The sequence below is a fragment of the Ochotona curzoniae genome, unplaced genomic scaffold, assembly GCF_017591425.1.
Source record: "Ochotona curzoniae isolate NIBS_2020 unplaced genomic scaffold, NIBS_Ocur_1.0 contig_3520, whole genome shotgun sequence".
In the NCBI taxonomy this organism is placed as follows: domain Eukaryota; kingdom Metazoa; phylum Chordata; class Mammalia; order Lagomorpha; family Ochotonidae; genus Ochotona; species Ochotona curzoniae.
The window spans coordinates 4,060,421-4,077,557 of record NW_024465894.1 but is presented as its reverse complement, the minus strand read 5'-3'; positions in this window follow the sequence as shown (position 1 = coordinate 4,077,557).

The window sequence follows — 17,137 nt, the reverse complement described above, 5'->3', positions numbered from 1 at the left end:
AGTAGGTGAAGTGATGTTATGTCAAATACATTGACTTAATCACTTCACATTGCACATATAGATTCAAAAATTGCTCTAAATCATGAGTAGATAACTTTGCCAAGGCAACTGCAGACAGTACTTGAAACTCAATAAATTTGTAGCAGGCTGGTTTTTTTTTTTTTAATTTTTACTTAGTTGATTAGGGTGATAAGGGTCAAGGGCTATAAGTAGGTGAGATCACCATTTCCACCTTCTCTTTTTTTCCTTCCTGTATCTGGGGGAGGGGGAGATCAGGAGAGAAGCCTCTGCACCCTGGGTCCTGCCACCCGACACCACCCCAGGGTCCCTGGTGTGGGGCATGTTCCAAGGGTTCTGCTCAAGAGATTTCGATAGTTCAACAGTTCTGAATTACTGCCAATCTCACCAGTCCAAGCACAATGAAATCTCTCCAGAATCCACTGGTTGACATAGTCAACTTTAGAATCTCCATTTGCCCAGATATCATTGCCAATACTTGGCTGAGGTAGGTGATCAATTTGTTCTGTCCTCCGTCCTCTGTTGTGGTACCAGGTGTCCTCTGCAGGCTCCAGTGTACTGCCATATCCTCCATGTGAACCTGGGGATGCTGTCCACTGCTCTGTCTAAGCCACTGAGGAGGCTCAGCTCTGACACAATGCATTCCATGGTCAGAGCATGGAATCTGCAATTCTCTCCATGATTGGGGTTTTGAGTCCAACAATTCAGTTGGGAGATCCCCAAAGAAACTTCATCTGAGGTAATCCCAGACCTGATTCTTGTGTGTGTCTACCAATACAGGGTCTGGCACAGTCTGTTGCCCCAGTCAGCTTACGCACATGCTGGTGGTTGCAATTGCTGGATCACTTCTGCCTCCAGCCCTGTCCTCTACACAGACCAATGGGTGCTGCAGTTTAGCCCAATCCTGCCCATCACATACTCAGCTTTCATGTATATCAGTGGGAGCTGCAGCCTAGTTGGAGCAACCCACAATAACCCACACCAGTCCCGCCTCTAACCTGGTTCCCGTGCTTGCCAGAATGTACAGCAGACTGGTCCAGTCTGTCCCACATCCCATTCAGCTCTCACACATGTCAATGGGCATTGAAGCCTAGTTCAACCCAACCAACCCCACTATCCAGCCCACACATAAGCCAGTGGATGTCACTCTCTGTCTAGCCACTCCTGCCCCAGTCCTGGTTCTCATGCTCACCAGTCGGAGTGGATTGAGCTTCCTGCTAAAGTGCACCCAGCCTGGAAGTAGGTGATGGTTCAAGTACTTGAGTTCCTGCCATTCACGTGGGAGACCTGGAAAGATTCCTGGCTCCTGGCTTCAGCCTGGTCCGGTCCTGGCTGTCTGAAGTGTGAACCAGCACGAGACCTCTCTCTTCCTTTGCTCTCTCTTTGGCTTTCAAATACAATGAAAATAAATCTGGAAAAGATGGGGATGGGGAATGCAGATGTGTGTGGAATAATGGAATAAATTTGTGAAAACAGACTAGTGAGTTGAGTAGTATAATTTACAAACACACACACACACACACACACACACACACACACACACACACACCCATAAACCCTGGCTTAGGGGAAAGAAAAAAAACCAGAATGTTTGGTGTGGTTACATTAGAAGAACAGGACAAAAAACAATTTCTCTTCTTCTCTGTTTGATGTGTTTTCCCCTAATCTCCTTTAATAGCCACTGTTTCCACTGAAACAGGAAAACAAGAGCCAGGCTGGAGAAGAGGGGCCCGAGCCTTCTGCCCCACACGGCTTCCACCCCCACCCCCATGCAACACACACCCCAGCTGGGTGAGGCACGGGCAGGGCACAGGAGCCGAACTGCACACAGAGGGGCACTGACCAAGCCTTGCAAACCCCATGGGAGCCCATTGTACCCTGCCAAACACCACAGCCTGTCCTCCCCGCCGAGCGACATGGACCATGGGGCAGCATCTGCCCAGGATGGGGCCTGCCGTGGGCATCTCGGGTTTGTAACTCAACCTGTTCCAGCGAGCTGTTCATCCCATTTCTCAGGGAGGGGCTGACTGAGGCTCCCAAGCTCAGTCAGTGTCTGAATTTAACACTCATTTGAGGGTGAGAGCCTACAGACAAAGTGGCCCTGCCTGGACCAGCAAACACTGAGGGCCTAATAATGCTGAGGGCCCAGTATGGTAGCCTAGTGGCTAAAGTCCTTGCCTTGCATGTGCCAGGATCTCATGGGTGTTGGTTTGTGTCCCAGTGGCCTGCTTCCCATCCAGCTCCCTGCTTGTGGCCTGGGAAAGCAGGAGAGGACAGCCCAAAGCTTTGGGACCCTGCACCCATGTGGAAGACCCAGAAGAGGCTCTGGGCTCCTGGCTTCAGATTGGTGTAGCTCCAGCTGTTGCAACCACTTGGGGAGTGAATCAGCAGATGGAGCATCTTCCTCTCTGTCTCTCCTCCTCTGTATATCTGACTTTTCAATAAAAATGAAATAAATCTTTAAAAAATGACAATGAGCACTGAACTGATGGATAGATGGACAGACAGATGGTGGATAGATGGATGGATAGAGGGATGGATGGACGGATGGATGGACAGACAGAAGAGAAGGTGAGTGCGATGTGCCTGAAAGATGAAGACATCAAAGAACGCCACAACCTAAGTGACATGAACAGCAGCAGTGAAAGTGGTCGTCCCAGACCCAGTGCCCTGGCTGACCTCAGGGCAACTCAGACCCCAGACGTGTTTTGTCTGGTCTTCACAGTCTTTACATGGTTTTCAGTTAATTGTCATTATTTCAAAATTAGGAAATTTCACATTAAAATTCTAGAATTCTGGCTTCTCTTGCAAAACCGGGTGGATGAGTGGCCTGGGAAACAACACTGAGAGAGGCCCAGGTCCCTGGGGCCCATGGCTCTGCCACTCCCTGGTGCATCCTGCAGGGGTCGCTGTCCACTGAGGTCGCAGCGTGCTCCCCTGGGGCTCTCATCATCTCAGGACCAGGGCAGTGAAGAGGGGAGAACCCCAGTGGGAGCGGGGCTGGGGAAGGCGCTCCTCCAAGTGAAGGCTGTAGCTGGGGTTGTAGATGCCCGGGCGCTAGCCCCCAGCCGCCACGTGACACCCTGTGACCTTTCTCTCTCCCGGCTTCCTGGGTCAAGCAGAGATGGTGCCTGTCCTGCTACGCAGGGTGCTCAGAAGCGCCTGCATGCGGCACTCCCTAAGTTAACTTGTCACTGCCCTTGCCCAGTCCCTGGGGCCTACAGCAGAGGTTCTCTGCCAAGGGCTAGTATGCTAAAAAACGAACAAAAGCGATGTCTGGGGACATCTTGGGTGGGCCAGGCATGACCCCCTGGTGGAGGGTGGCTGTGCCCCAGTGTGCATGCTAAGGTCTACAGGAACCCAAGCCCCTGGAGGGACCAGGCTGGGGCCAGGCACCCAGCAGGCCCTGAAGGTTGCTGAAGGTGACTCCCTGAGGGGAGACTGAGGCTGAAGAAGGTCCCCCAGGCGTGGCAGGGCACATGCCTTCTCGTCCCGGGTCACTAGCTTTCAGACCATCAGTTGGAGGATTGTCTCAGCTCCAGAGCTTGGGCAGGAATGTGTCCCTAGCGCTTCCTAGTGGCCTGGACTCTACACTACATGAGCTCTCCAGACCGGGACTTTCCCCATGGCTGTTCTTAAGCCCACACTGGCTGGGGCTACCGCGATGACAGAAAGTGGCAGCAGGGCTTCAGAACACAAACTAACAGGAGTTGGAATCTAAGCTTTTCCACGCTGGGAGAGCCAGGACAATTCCTGTGACTCCGCTGGGCCTAAGTTAGCCTGTCTGCAAAATGGGAGAGTAGGGTGATGGATATTACTCAGCCCAGCAAGCTGCTGGGAGGAGGTGAAGGCAGACCCCAAGGCAGCTGTTCCCTCTGAGAGTCAGCTGCCCTGGGGTCCTCACAGCTATTGTATGTTCCTATTAGACAACAGCAATCAGCATTCAGCAACCTCTAGGACACTCAGAGCCATTCTTAAATGAACCCTGTGGCTGCAGAAGTGTTCTAGCAGACAGGAAGGGGGAGTCACGCCACGTGGTCAAACGGCCATGGGACCCCGAAACACTTTGTGGTGGGACTGCATGTCTGTCTGATGTGTCTGTATCTTTTCAAGTATGTACACATGTTAATATGTGAGAAACAAAGATTTCCTTTTTTTTTTTCAATACATAAAGAGCTCTCGTCAATGAATGAAAAGGCCCTGACCCAATAGAGAAACCATAGGGCTGGCATAGTGAAGTAGCAAGCTGAGCCTCTGACTGCAGCACCAGCATCCCCCATGGGCCCCAGTTCAAGTCCTGGCTGTTCTGCTTTTGATCCAGCTCCCTGTTTGTGACGTGGAAAGGTAATAGAGGATGGTTCAAGTCCTCGGGCCCCTGCATCCATGTGGGAGATTGGAAGCTGCTCCTGGCTCTTGACCAGCCCAATTCCGGCCATTGCGGACATTTGGCAAGTGAACCAGCAGGTAAGGATCTCTCTGCCTCTCCTCTCTCTGTAATTTGTCTTTCACGTAAAAATAATCTAAAAAAAAAAAAAAAGGCCCCAGATATGAATATGGTACCATCAGAAAAGAAACACTGATGGTCTCTGGATATATTTTTTAAACTCCAAACCTCACCTAAGAAGAAAGAATACACAGCCTGTGGCAAACACCCTTTTCCTCTCTTGGCAAGATCAGGCAGTCTGAAACTACTTGGCCTTGGTGGCAGTGTGGGGAAACTGCTCACGTAAGTCACCGGTCTGAACGGCAATCGGCCAGCACCACCTCGGAGAGCATTTAGTCAACCCACGTCACACTGCGGAGTGCACCTGCCCTGGGACCACACAGTTCAGCTGCGAAGAATGCGGCCTACCAAAAACACCCCCACGGCCTGACTGCAACTAATTGCAGCATTGTTTGTCACGGCCAAAGACTGGAAATACCTTCATGGCTATCAGCAGGGAGCTGGTTAGATAAATCATTATATTCAGACAATGGGCTATGCAAAGAATGCTCTCCTGGTGCTGAGCTGGAAAGATCGCCAAGGTGTTTTGCTAAGTGAAGAAACACACACAGCACCACCACCGCGCAGATCGGGTGTGTAGCGCGCTGCTATTTAGAGAACTGAGCACAGGAATCCGTGCACACCGCGGCTTATCTGCCCTCCTAATTTCTCCACAAAGATCCCCGAGCTGCTAGGGAGGGAAGGGGTGAAGGATTAGAGAGACACCCAACACGTGGGCTTGGGGCCGCTGCATGGAAGTATGCTTCCTTATTGATCCCTAAAAAGTTGTGGGGTTTTTTGCTCTGTGTGTTTAAGGCACAGACAGACAGACTTCCTGGAAGCGGTGGACAATGCTCTCTTCCTGGGCAGCTGATCTGCAGAAATGGTGCCTTTCGTTTTCCTCCTTTGACTGAAATGGATCTTCTGATTTTAAAATGATAAAGATTAAGGTCATTAAAAGCATTTCTAAAGTAAAACCTTGATATTTTCTTGGTAGTCGGAGGCAAACCAACTTATCGAGAGAAAATCACAAAAGGACATAGGCTTGCCTATTGGGGCTGGTTACTATCCTGCGAACAGTACGGGGCCTGACGCCAGGTGCCTGGGAAGGGAGGATGCAAGCGGCGCTTCCATTACGCACTTGCTGAGCATCCAGGCTTCCAGCTCGTGTCTGGACTGCAGGGCCGACTCCCCCACAGGCGGAGTGTGTCCCTCTGTGGCCTCGGGTCCTGCCCCTGTCCTACTGGGGAGACAGGAGGGGTTGCAGCCTGCTGTGGGTTGATGCTCCAAAGTATTTAGCGCAGAGTGAATGCAGAGAGGGACTAGGCTCAGGAGGGAAAGACACAAAGATTCTGCATGCCCAAGGGTGCTGGGGTGGCAGGAGGACAGAGTAGGATCTCTGCTTCCCTCAGGATTGGTCAGCAACTAACTGCCTGGACTCAGAGTCCCCAGCACGCGGGCTCAACCTGGCTGCCACTTGGCCTTCCGTGAGTTTGCAGAGAGTGACATCTCGTGGCTGATCGTGAGACTGCACGTCCAGCCTGCATGTTCCTCGGACAGAATCTGGATTTTCTCCACTGCCAAGTGGTGATGGTACTGCCTAGCTGGCTCATCAGAGGTGTGCAGTAACCGGGTTGATCCGAGGAAATGCCCTCTGGAGCCGCTGTATCGTCCACCCTCAGGGACCCCCATTACAGCACCCAGCCATCCAGTGCCCCCTGCCCACTGTCCCTGGCACCTGACTGCTGTCATTTTACCTGCAAATCCCAAGCTGCCTTCCCCACTCCCCACAACCAGGATGATTTGAAAGTGGGGTCCCAAAGCCTAGATGTCGTGCCAGGAGGGTCCCTGGATCTATGTGGTCACACAGCACACCACTGTCCTGTCTTCTCTCCAGCGCCCAGGTGTTATCAACTTGGTGTCCATAGGACTTGCATGTCTTGCTGGTGTTTCTGCTCTGCGTCTGGTTTAACAAGAGTAGCCATCGGCCTTAGTGTCTTCAGAAGGCAAGGCTCGGGGATAGGGGCTCATGCAGTCCCCATTCCCATGGTATTGACATGTCACAGTCATCCGCCCCTGGGAGCAAGCAGTCCTCTTCCTGGCATCTCCCTAGCACCCTCCCTGCTGCATGACTTCTTCAGACAAATAGAATGTGAGGGACACTTCCGGCAGGAGATTCCCCATGTGACTGTGCCATTCACCTCTGCCCCACCCCTCCAGGGCCAGGTGGCACCTCCAGCAGGGATCCGAGAGCAGGAGTGCGGGAGACCTTTGGGCCGGAGCTGCGTGCAAAGTAAGAACTGACCCTTCACAGAGGGCAGCTGCCCCAGATCTGGGCTCAGGCATTACCCGATCACAGACGCAGCAGAAAACGCAAAGGTTTCTTTAAAACCAGACTTCCTCAAGTGAAACCAACGTGTCTGTTTTAACAGAAAATATGCCCGCAACGGTGATGCAGGAAGTAGGAGACACACGTGAAGACCAAGTGCTTGGGTGGAAGATGTTGGAAAAGTCTTCCATTTTTTAACTTGGGAAGTAGGCTCAGGCAGAACGGGGGAGGAGAGAGAGAGAGAGAGACTTCCATCTATTGGGTCACCCCCCAGATGCCATCAACAACCACAGCTAGACCAAGCTGAAGCCAGGAACCCAGACCTTAAGCCACATCTCCAAGATGCATGGCAGGGACCCAAGTTCTTGAGCCACCACTGCTGTCCACCAGGGTCTACATTAGCAGGAGACGAGCCAGAGGAAGGACTTAGACCCAGCTCCTCTGGTATGGCAATGCAGGCGTCTTAACTGGAATCTTAACTGCTCAGCACAACAACACCCATCCCTGGCCCCAGGTTTTCAACGTGGAAGTTGTCCCTCCAGCCCCTGTGTGGCTGATTTCAGAGTCCCCAAAGTACCATCAAAGATACATGTTTCGCTCTCCAGTGTGCCTCTCGCTGGGTAATCTGACTGGGTTTTCCAAACATAAATCTGATCTGCAGGTTCCTCGCCTGCTCTAATTTTGCTCCCTGTGCCCCCAGGGTGAAGCCCATACTCACTATAACCCGTTGGGTCTGTCATTGTCATCTGTCCCCTTCCTAGCTCTTCAGCCTCATTACCCTCCTGTCCTCTGTGTTCTAGCTACCCCGACTTTGCTGTCATTCCTCCCACAAGTGTGCCGCTGCCTCAGTTTTGCATATATTGTTCCATCCATCTGGGATGCTGTTCCCAGTCACAGAAATCTCCTCAGGTGTCTGTGTAAATGATACTCCCTCCGGGGGTCTCTCCAGACTGTCCCGTGCCAGGCAGCGGCCCCATGCCTGTGTCCCCACCGGCAGTGTTGTGTTCTTCCGTGTTTTCCCTGACCTCTGGCTAGCTGATGTATTTGTTTGCAGCCCTGGAGGGAAGGAAGTTGTCAATTTTCTCACACATGTCACCCCTGGCCCTGGAGCTTGGCCTGGCCCTGCAGAGGGTCCAGCCAAGTATTTTCTGAGACTAAATGATGGCCAGGGTGGATAGCAGCAACCCTGGGCTCACATGGTGCCAGCTTCAAGTCCAGTTAGAGAAAGGACAGAGCCCCCTTGGGCTGGACCAGGCAGTCCTGGGTCACAGGCTCACAGTTCGGTGGAGAAGGACATTGGAAAGCTCAGTCCCACGCAAGCCATGTGGATGGATTCAGACCCATGAGGGCTCCCCTGGGAGCTGTCCTGCCATGATGGGCAGGCGAGGAAAAGGCACACTGGGGAGACAGGCACCACGTCAGCTGCCACACAGAGGCCAACCAGCTGCCCTGCCAGCTCCTAGGGTGCTGTCCAATCCCACACACGTGGAGAGCCCATTTTCCTCCTGTCCTAATATGGGGTCAGCTTGTATGGGAAATGGGGACTCTATTAATTCCATATAGAGCTTCTAATGCAGGGCGAGGGACTCGGGTGGCCTCTGGGGACCAATATATCCATGGTGGCAAGACATTGCTGGAAGAAAGTAAAAGCCCAGAACCCAGAGCAATCTTCATTTTCAACAGGCAGTGGATTATTACATAATCAACAGAACACTAATGAATCCCTCTTCTGACATCCGTGACAACACCCCTGCAAAGACAGTAAGAATCAATGCTGTTGGCTTTTGTCTGGTGCTGGTGATCCTGGTGACCTACAGGCTTAAGGCATTCCAGAAACCCAAGACCAGCTAAGTGGGACCCCTGAAGTTGGCAGCCATGGTCAGCTGATATCCTGAAACCATATGGCATGAGGCTATTAATGGAATGAGTAATCTGTGCTGTTCCAAACTCTAAGTTCCTTCCTAGTGCCCTCTGTTGGCCCTGGTTTTCCTCTTCTGTTGTGATAAGAACTCCATGGCAACATGGCTGTTTAGAGGAAGGACTACATTTCCCAGACTTCCCTGCATCAAGGAGAGGTCATGTGACTGAAGTTTGGCTAATGAGATGTGAATATGGGAAAGCAAACTTGGTGCCCAGCCACCTGGGCCTTGGGATTGGGACCTCACACTGGTGACAATGGGATGAGAAGCTAGGGGCCCAAACCCATGAAAATACCCTGATGTAGAGCTACTACCCTCAGCTCAGGCTTCTGTAACGTTCATTTTATTTCTGCCTCTTATTTTATGTCTCTGGACTCCACAGATGAAATTATGTCTATACAACAATATCTGTAAATGAGTGCAGCTGCCAACTCCCTGCTTATGGCCTGGGAAAGCAGTAAAGTATGAGTCAAGCTCCTTGGGACCCTGCACTCATGTGGGAGACCTGGAAGACGCTCCTGGGTTGGCTCTGCTCTGGATGTTGTAGCCATTGGGAAGGTAAACCAGCAGGTGGAAGACATTCTCCCAATCTCCCCTTCTCTCTCTGTAAAATCTGCCTTTCAAATCAAAATGAATCCTTTAAAAAAATCAATGAGTAGATCTGGTTTGGAAGATACCATAAACACACCTCAGGAGTAAATCCTCTTTTGTTGTTCTCAACATAAAGAGGGGAACAGATTTAATTCACTTCCATCAGTTTATTCCAGATCCACAAATTCTTGAGCCTACGTAAAATAGGATGCTTCTCTGCCGGCTCCTCTGCCCTGGTGGCTTGAATAAAAGCCCTCTCTGCCTCCAGAGCCCTGACCGCCATGGCTGCTGGCTCACTGTTGGCAAGAGTTGGTGGAATTTCCAAAGTCGATTCCCGGCCTTTGGGCAGCTGGTTTGAAGAAGTGAGACACAGGGGATCTGTCATTCTGCAACACCCCCTCTAACCAGCGGCATGACTGGGCGAGTTGCTGAACTTCCCTGTGTGGCCATTTCCTCAGCAATGCAGAGGGGGCACTCATAGTTGCCCCCACAGGGGACAGGGGCAGGGAAGTGTGCTGGTTCCCACTGCACCAGCTGTCGGGAGGACAGAGGAGGCAAAGTCCTCGGGGATCCTCCACGCCCTCTGCAAGGCACCATGACATGATGGCCAAACACCCAGCCTATGATCCCTCTGCCTCACCTGCTGTACGCTCCAGTGTGCTCCTGGCGGTAGGTGTGGGCTGTGCAAGGATCAGACAGGCGACTGCTGCAGGATCTGACATGGCAGCAACTGAATACACCAAGCGCTTATTCACCTCTGGCTTTCGTATCACTCACTCTGGGCATCAAGTCCCCCTTTTCCATCACATCGCTGTGATCGCCGGTCTTAGAGCTGGACATGGGAGGCGAACAGACAGCAGGATGGTTACATGGAACTTTGATGCAGGCAAGGCCTGGAAGTAGCTTCCATCACCTCTGCATGCTCTGTTGGCCAGAAATAAGTCATGTGGTTTCCATTCAAGTGGTACACATTACAAATCATCCCATCACCTGAACGGCACATAATCCAATCAACTTGCACCACAGACCAATCAGCTAGCAAGCGTGTTGACAGCAGATAGCTGCACTTAGATATGCTCGAAACCTAGTCAAGGAACCAAAATGGAGTCACCTCGGCTCACTGCTACGTGTGGTTGGCTGCACCCAGCCGCAGGGTGCGGTATCGGGGGCTGGATCCCCGCCAGTCTGAGAGGCGAGCCATGATCTCTCTACGCATGTCTGACTCGCGGTCCTCCTCTCACGGAGGAAGCAGAACTTCCTGCCGGGTGTTTACAAGCTCTCTGGTCTTCCTGCTCTGCGAACTGTGCAGTCCTGCCCCTGGACCAGCCGTTACGGAGTCATTGGATCAGGACGTTGACAAAACAAAACAAAACAAAAACCCACAAAGGGACAGAACAGGATGCTCATCAGGATCATTTCTGTTAGAAGCAAAACAGAATCTTGGCACGCAGGCATAAATATCTTGAATAAGCATAAAATGTCCCAGAAGCAAACGCAACATTGCTAATAGGGGGTTAGACTGGGTTTCATTTTCTGTTTGTAAGTTTGAGAGGTTATTAATTTATTAGTTATTTATTTTGTTATTTTAACTCTCTGACTAGAGGGCTGCTCAGTATCCTGCAGTGACAGCTACTTGGGCATATTCTTAAGATTTCTTTATGTATTTGAAAGGCAAGAGAGAGATCTTCCATCTACTGGTTCACTCCCCAAATGACAATGATGGCCAGGCTGGACAGGCTGAGGCCAGAAACCAGGAACTTCTTATGGGTGCAGGGTTCCAAGCACTTATGCCATCTTCTGCTGCTTTTCTTTTTTCTTTTTTTAAAGATTTTTTTTTTTATTGCAAAGTCAAATATACAGAGAGGAGGAGAGGCAGATGGGAAGATCTTCCATCTGCTGAATCACTCCCCAAGTGACTGCAACAGCCGGTGCTGCGCCAATCCAAAGCAAGGAGCCAGAAACTTCCTCCAGGTCTCCCACACGGGTGCGTGATCCAAGGCCTTGGGCCATCCTTGACTGCTTTCCCAGGCCACAAGCAGGGAGCTGGATGGGAAGTGGGATGGCTGGGATTAGAACCAGCACCCATATGGGATCCTGGTGTGTTCAAGGCAAGGACTTTACTTGATGGGCCACTGCACTGGGCCCTTCTGCTGCTTTTCTAAGCCACTAGGAAGGAAATGGATTAGAAGTAGAGCAGCCAGGACTTGAACTGGTGCCCGTGTGGAATGCCAGTTTCGCAGGCAGTAGGTTTATTTGTTATGCCACAGCATTGAGGGCCCTCTGGAGCACTTTCTAACATGGCACATTTTTCCTTTGATTTTAAAATGTTTATCTCGTTTATTTGAAAAGCAGAATAAAAGATACAGACAGAGCTACAGAGAAATCGTTTCCCTCTCTGAATGGCTACAATAGCTGGGGGCTGGGCTAGGCTGAAGCCAAGAGACGGGAACTCCACCTTGGGTCTCCCATGTCAGGGGCAGGGGGCAAAGCACTTGGGCCATGCCCTGCTGCTTTTCTAGGTCTATTAACAGGGCCTGGGGCAGAGGCAGAACAGCTGGACTCAAACGTGTGCTCACATGTGGCATTGACTGCAATGCCAGCCCCCATAATTTACATCTTTAACATCAATCAGCAAGGGCAATTTGGCCTTTTTGGATTTGTCTGTATATTTCTTACATTTTCAAAACTCTGTCACAACAATTCCAAAAAACGTAGCAGCATATATTTTGAGGTTAGCTCCAAAATTCACCTCACATTTAATAAATTGTAAGTGTTCAAGAAACATTTGTTGGATTGAAAATGGAAACTTCTTTTTAACTGCATCACCAAAGACACCAGCTGTGGGATTACAATCTTTCTTTCATTTTCAAGACCAACAAGGGAGAGGCCCAAGTATCTTTGTCCAGAATTTTTCTCCATTTTTCCCCCTAAGCGGGGAAGGCTGGTTCCTGTGAGCCACTGCAGAGACCACCAGCAGGTGCCTTTCTGGGAGGGGCCTCTCTCTCAGGAACATACCTTAGTGGCAAGACTGTATCTCATTGGCTGAGCTCAGGTCACATGTCCAACTCAGCCACTCACTGTTGACCAGGCCATATGGCAACACAGCCCAAACTCAGTGGAGCTAGCGTGATGGGTATAGAGCTTTGTTCAAAGGGAAATCAATGCTAAAAGAGGCAGGGACACTGGAAGACACAACATATACCATCCCCACCCCAACACCTGTGGATTCCATTGAGGACACAGCAGTGACAGCAAATGTGGTGCACACCTGGTGGGGGCCGGGAGGAACACGAAGGTTGGGGAGAGGCAGATTAACAAATATCTTTTTTTGTAAGGCAAAGTGACTCAGAGACAGTATGAGTGAGTGAGAGAAGGCCTTCCATCTGCTGGTTCACTCCCCCAAATAGTCTCAGCAGCTTGGGCTGGGCCAGGATTAAGCTAGAAGCCAGGAATTCAGTCCAAGTCTCCCATGTGGGTGGAAGGAGCCCAAGCCATTGTGCCATCTTCTGCTGCTTTCCCAGGAGTGTTAGCAGGGAGCTGGATTGGAAATGGAGCAGCCAGGACTTAAACCGGTCCCCATAGGGATGGCAGCATTACACACAGCAGCTTAATATGATGTGCCACAAAGTTGGCACAAAATTATACTTGACAATAAATTCCATGAAAAACACAAATAAAGGACTGAAATGGAAAGTTCTTTGAATAAGGCAGTCTGACAGGTGGTGACATTTACATGGAGACAAGAGAGATCAGAAAGAATAACCAGGAAACCAGGAGAAAAACATCCAGTCATGTCCTTCCTTCCTACTGAACAAGGAAGCCATAGAATGCATAGGACAGTAGAATACAACAGGTGCAGAGTCTGATAACTTCTGGCCCTGAAATGAAAGCCATGCTGACAAAAGTCCTAGGAAGAGGTTGGGGTGAGGCTCACACGACTTCAAGTGCTCATAGCCCTCACACCAGCCATTCTGGTTTTTGGGGATTCATCCCATATCCCTTCACCTCTGAAATGACACACGGGCCTTGTGATACAACAAGGTAAGCCAATACCAGGGACACTGGCATCCGGTAGGAGAGCACTAGTTCGAGGCCTGGCTGCTGTGTTTCTGATCCAGCTCCTTGGATCCTAGCCACCCACACCGGGGGACCAGGATGGAGCTCCTGGCTCTTGGCTTTGGCCTGGCCCAGCCCACACCATTACAGCCACTTGGGGGAGTAAGTCAGTGGGTGAAGCTAGCTGTTGCACTCTCTTTCCCTCCTCTAATCGTTTAAAAAAAAATGGGGGAGGGGGCAGCACAGTAGCATAGCAGCTAAAGTCCTTCCCTTGCACATGCTGGGATCCCATATGGGCACCGGTTCTAATCCCAGTGGCCCCACTTCCCATCCAGCTCCCTGCTTGTGGCCTGGGAAAGTAGTCGAGGACAGCCTAAGGCCTTGGATTCCTGCCCCATCATGGGAGATCCAGAAGAGGCTCCTGGTTTCTGGATTCAGATCAGAGCAGCTCTGGCCATCGCGGCTGCTTGGGGAGTGAATCATCAGACAAAATATCTTCCTCTGTCTCTCCTCCTCTTTGTATTACTGACTTTCCAATAAAAATGAAATAAATCTTTAACATATATATATATATATTTAAAATAAATGACACACAGTTATTTGTTGTCACATGGTTGCTAATAGCAAGCAAATTAGAAGCAGTGCCTCCCAGAGGACTGGGTGAGGGACAGTCCCCTCTGTGAGGGAGGCAGCCTCTGCAGAGCACAGCAACACGCAGGGGACAGGTGTACCAGGAGGAGCTGTGGGAGGAGCTGCCTCGACATTCCTAGCTGTTCACACTGCATAAAGTATCCTGGCAGGACGGATAGAGCTGTCACCTGTGGCTGCTGGAGGGGACAGCTTGTGGCCAAGGCCCAAGAGTCATTTCAGAAATGTGTGGAAGACGAGCAGGGACAGGTGACCAGCAGATGTTCAGGGCACTGCGGACCACCGTCTGGCATCTGGTCCCAAGTCCAGGTGCAGCGGAAGCACATTCAGAAGGACATGAGCTGATCCCTCTCTCCAGAGCATCTTGCTGCCATCTGGGGGATCTCGAAGAGGAAGTGGAAGCAGGGCTCCAGTGTGCAGGCTGGGCAGGGCGCTGCTCCAGACCTGGAAAAAGGAAACTCATGGTGGTGCCAAGGCTGCACATGGCGCTGGAGGGCAGCCTGGGCTGCCGGGGGCTCACTTGACTGTGTTGGTGGGTCTGGTGCGCACTGAGTAGGGGAGATGGAGAGAGAGGCCTTAGTTCCGGTTGGGTACTCCAGGGCGGTGCCCGATACAGTTGGGAGGTCAGGAAGACATGCAAGTGGCAAGGTCAAGTACATGGTGGGTGCCTGCACCTGCAGTAGGGGAGTCGGGAGGAACCAAAGCAGCAACACAACAACCAGGGCAGAGCCTGGGAGAACCCTGGTCCCAGAGGGATGTGACCCTAAGCTCACCCAAGGCACAGACAAGGGTGTGTCCAGCAGCTGCACTCAGAACTGGCAAAATCTGGAAATGGCCTGATGTTCTTTGGTGGCAAACTGGATGAAGATGTACTCGATACACGTACACACACACACATACATGTATGCACATCACACACGTGTGATTGCAAATATATAACACCGCTGACTGTAGTTGTAGTTTTCATGTGTGTGTGTACACATAGCCCATAACACTAGCTGATGGTCAGACTCTGCTCACCCAAGACACCCAGGGTGTGTTGTAGATGACTCTTTTAACAGGGGCCTCTGGAGCAGGGATTACCCCAGTGCATGCTGGGGGCCAGAGCAGAGCAGGAAGGAAGCAGGTGTTTCCAGGGGCCGGACATGCTCTCTGCACCTTCTGCTGAGGCTGCCAGGTATAAATGTGCATGAATAACATTTTACCTTCTTGACTTGAAACAATGTTTTAAGGAATAAATGAATGGGTTTCAGACCCAGCTCTGTCTCCACTGAGGTTGGGAAGCCAGGTGGGCCAGTTCCTGTAGGACCCCTGGAGAGACCTACAGCTTCCTCTCTGGAGAACCAGAGGTGGGCCCACCCTGCATGTAGACCAGTCGGGGATGAGTCACGGGACCAACATGGGACAGGTGGTACCTGGCTAGGGGAACTTCTCTGGGGCCTCCTCACAGAAACAGACAGAAATCCCAGGAGCTCCTGGCATCTGAGACACCTTCAATACGAGATGGACACTGGGGTGAACAGAAAGGAATCGGCACAGAGACAGACAAAGAGGCTGCCTGGTAGGAACCTCCAGGCCAGCAGGAGGACCTGCAGCCCAGTTCTGCTGCTAGCTGGGTTTCCAGATACAGTGGTGTGGGTTGTGGACTGCTCAACTGTAGGGGGCACCCTCCACCCTGAGTAGCGTATAGCTCATATCCAAAGGCCTGAATGGCAACGGATCTCTGGATGAGGGCTCTGGCCCACCACCCTACCCTGGAAAGGAGTAACAATAGAATCTCACTTGGGGAACACTAGTATTTTTGGTTCTTTTCCAACCCACCAAGTCTAACGTTCTATTTGATTTGGCTTAGAAAGAAGAAAGTGATACTGAGAGGAATTGGGTAATTTCTTCAAGATCTTACCCAATTCATTCAACAAATGCCGAATACATGCTGACCGCTTGAGCCAGATGGATGGAATAGGACATGGGGCTCTGCTCTTAGGCCACAAAATCAAGTCATCAAAGGCAGCATGCAGGAGGGAGCCCCATCACCATCAACATCACCACTATCATCACTACCAGCACCACTACCTTCATCATCATCACTATCATCCCCATTGTCACTGTCATCACAATACCATCCCCACCACCACTATCATGACCCCATTGCTACGACCCTGCCTACTGGGCAGACACAACCATGGCCCCTTCCCCTCGCTGCACCATCTCATGTGCAGTGGGTGTCCGCCTTCAGCATGCCCCTTCTCACTCTGCCCTCTCTCACGGCCAGTGTTGAGGTGGCCACTGCCTCTGCAGCTACAGCCCTGTGCTCCCTTGGGGAGAAGTGGATTTGGGAAGCTGCTACCTGATGCCTTCACCTCCTGCTTGCCATCACTGTCAGCTCCGTGGGACTATAGGAAAGCAACACTGTGGGCTCTCTGAGGGCCTTTCTAACACGGGATGGGCTGGCTCTCCAGGGAGAAAGGAGGTTAATTCATATTTTATTCAAGCGATCCCAAGAGAAACCATGTTTCTTGGGGTGGGGGAGGGGGGACAGGGGTGAAACAAAAATTGGACAGGAATACACCTACCTGCTCAGAGTGGTCACAGAGAGTGGGGTGTTGCTGGGCAGCCTTTCAATTGAACCTCAAAAACAGCTTTTGAGCTGCTTGCTGGCAGATTGGGCACTGGCTGGGGAATGTTGCTGGTAGGGAGGGTGCTCCTAAAGAACTCAGGCCCCTTCCCCCCTTGACCTCAAGCTCGTGCAGGCTGCACAGTCATGTTAGCAGCAGGAACAATGCTGTAGAGTGGGATGCAGATGCCCACCCAGCCACAGGTCACCTCCTAATGTAGGAACCACACTGAAAGGCCATGTCCCCTTCTCCCTGCCTGCATCTTTTTGGATGACCAGAAGCTTCTTCCATTTTCCCACCAGCCTTCTGTAAGATCCCCACAGACCACAAGACTGTTGGCATACCGCAGTTTGGAACTCCCCCCAGCAGGCAACCTTGAACCTTAATTTAGATCTTCCTGAATACAGACTCAGAGACCAGCGTCAAAAACAAGCAGTTTGGCAGATGCAAGAAGAGGCAGGTGGCCCAGGGCAGAACT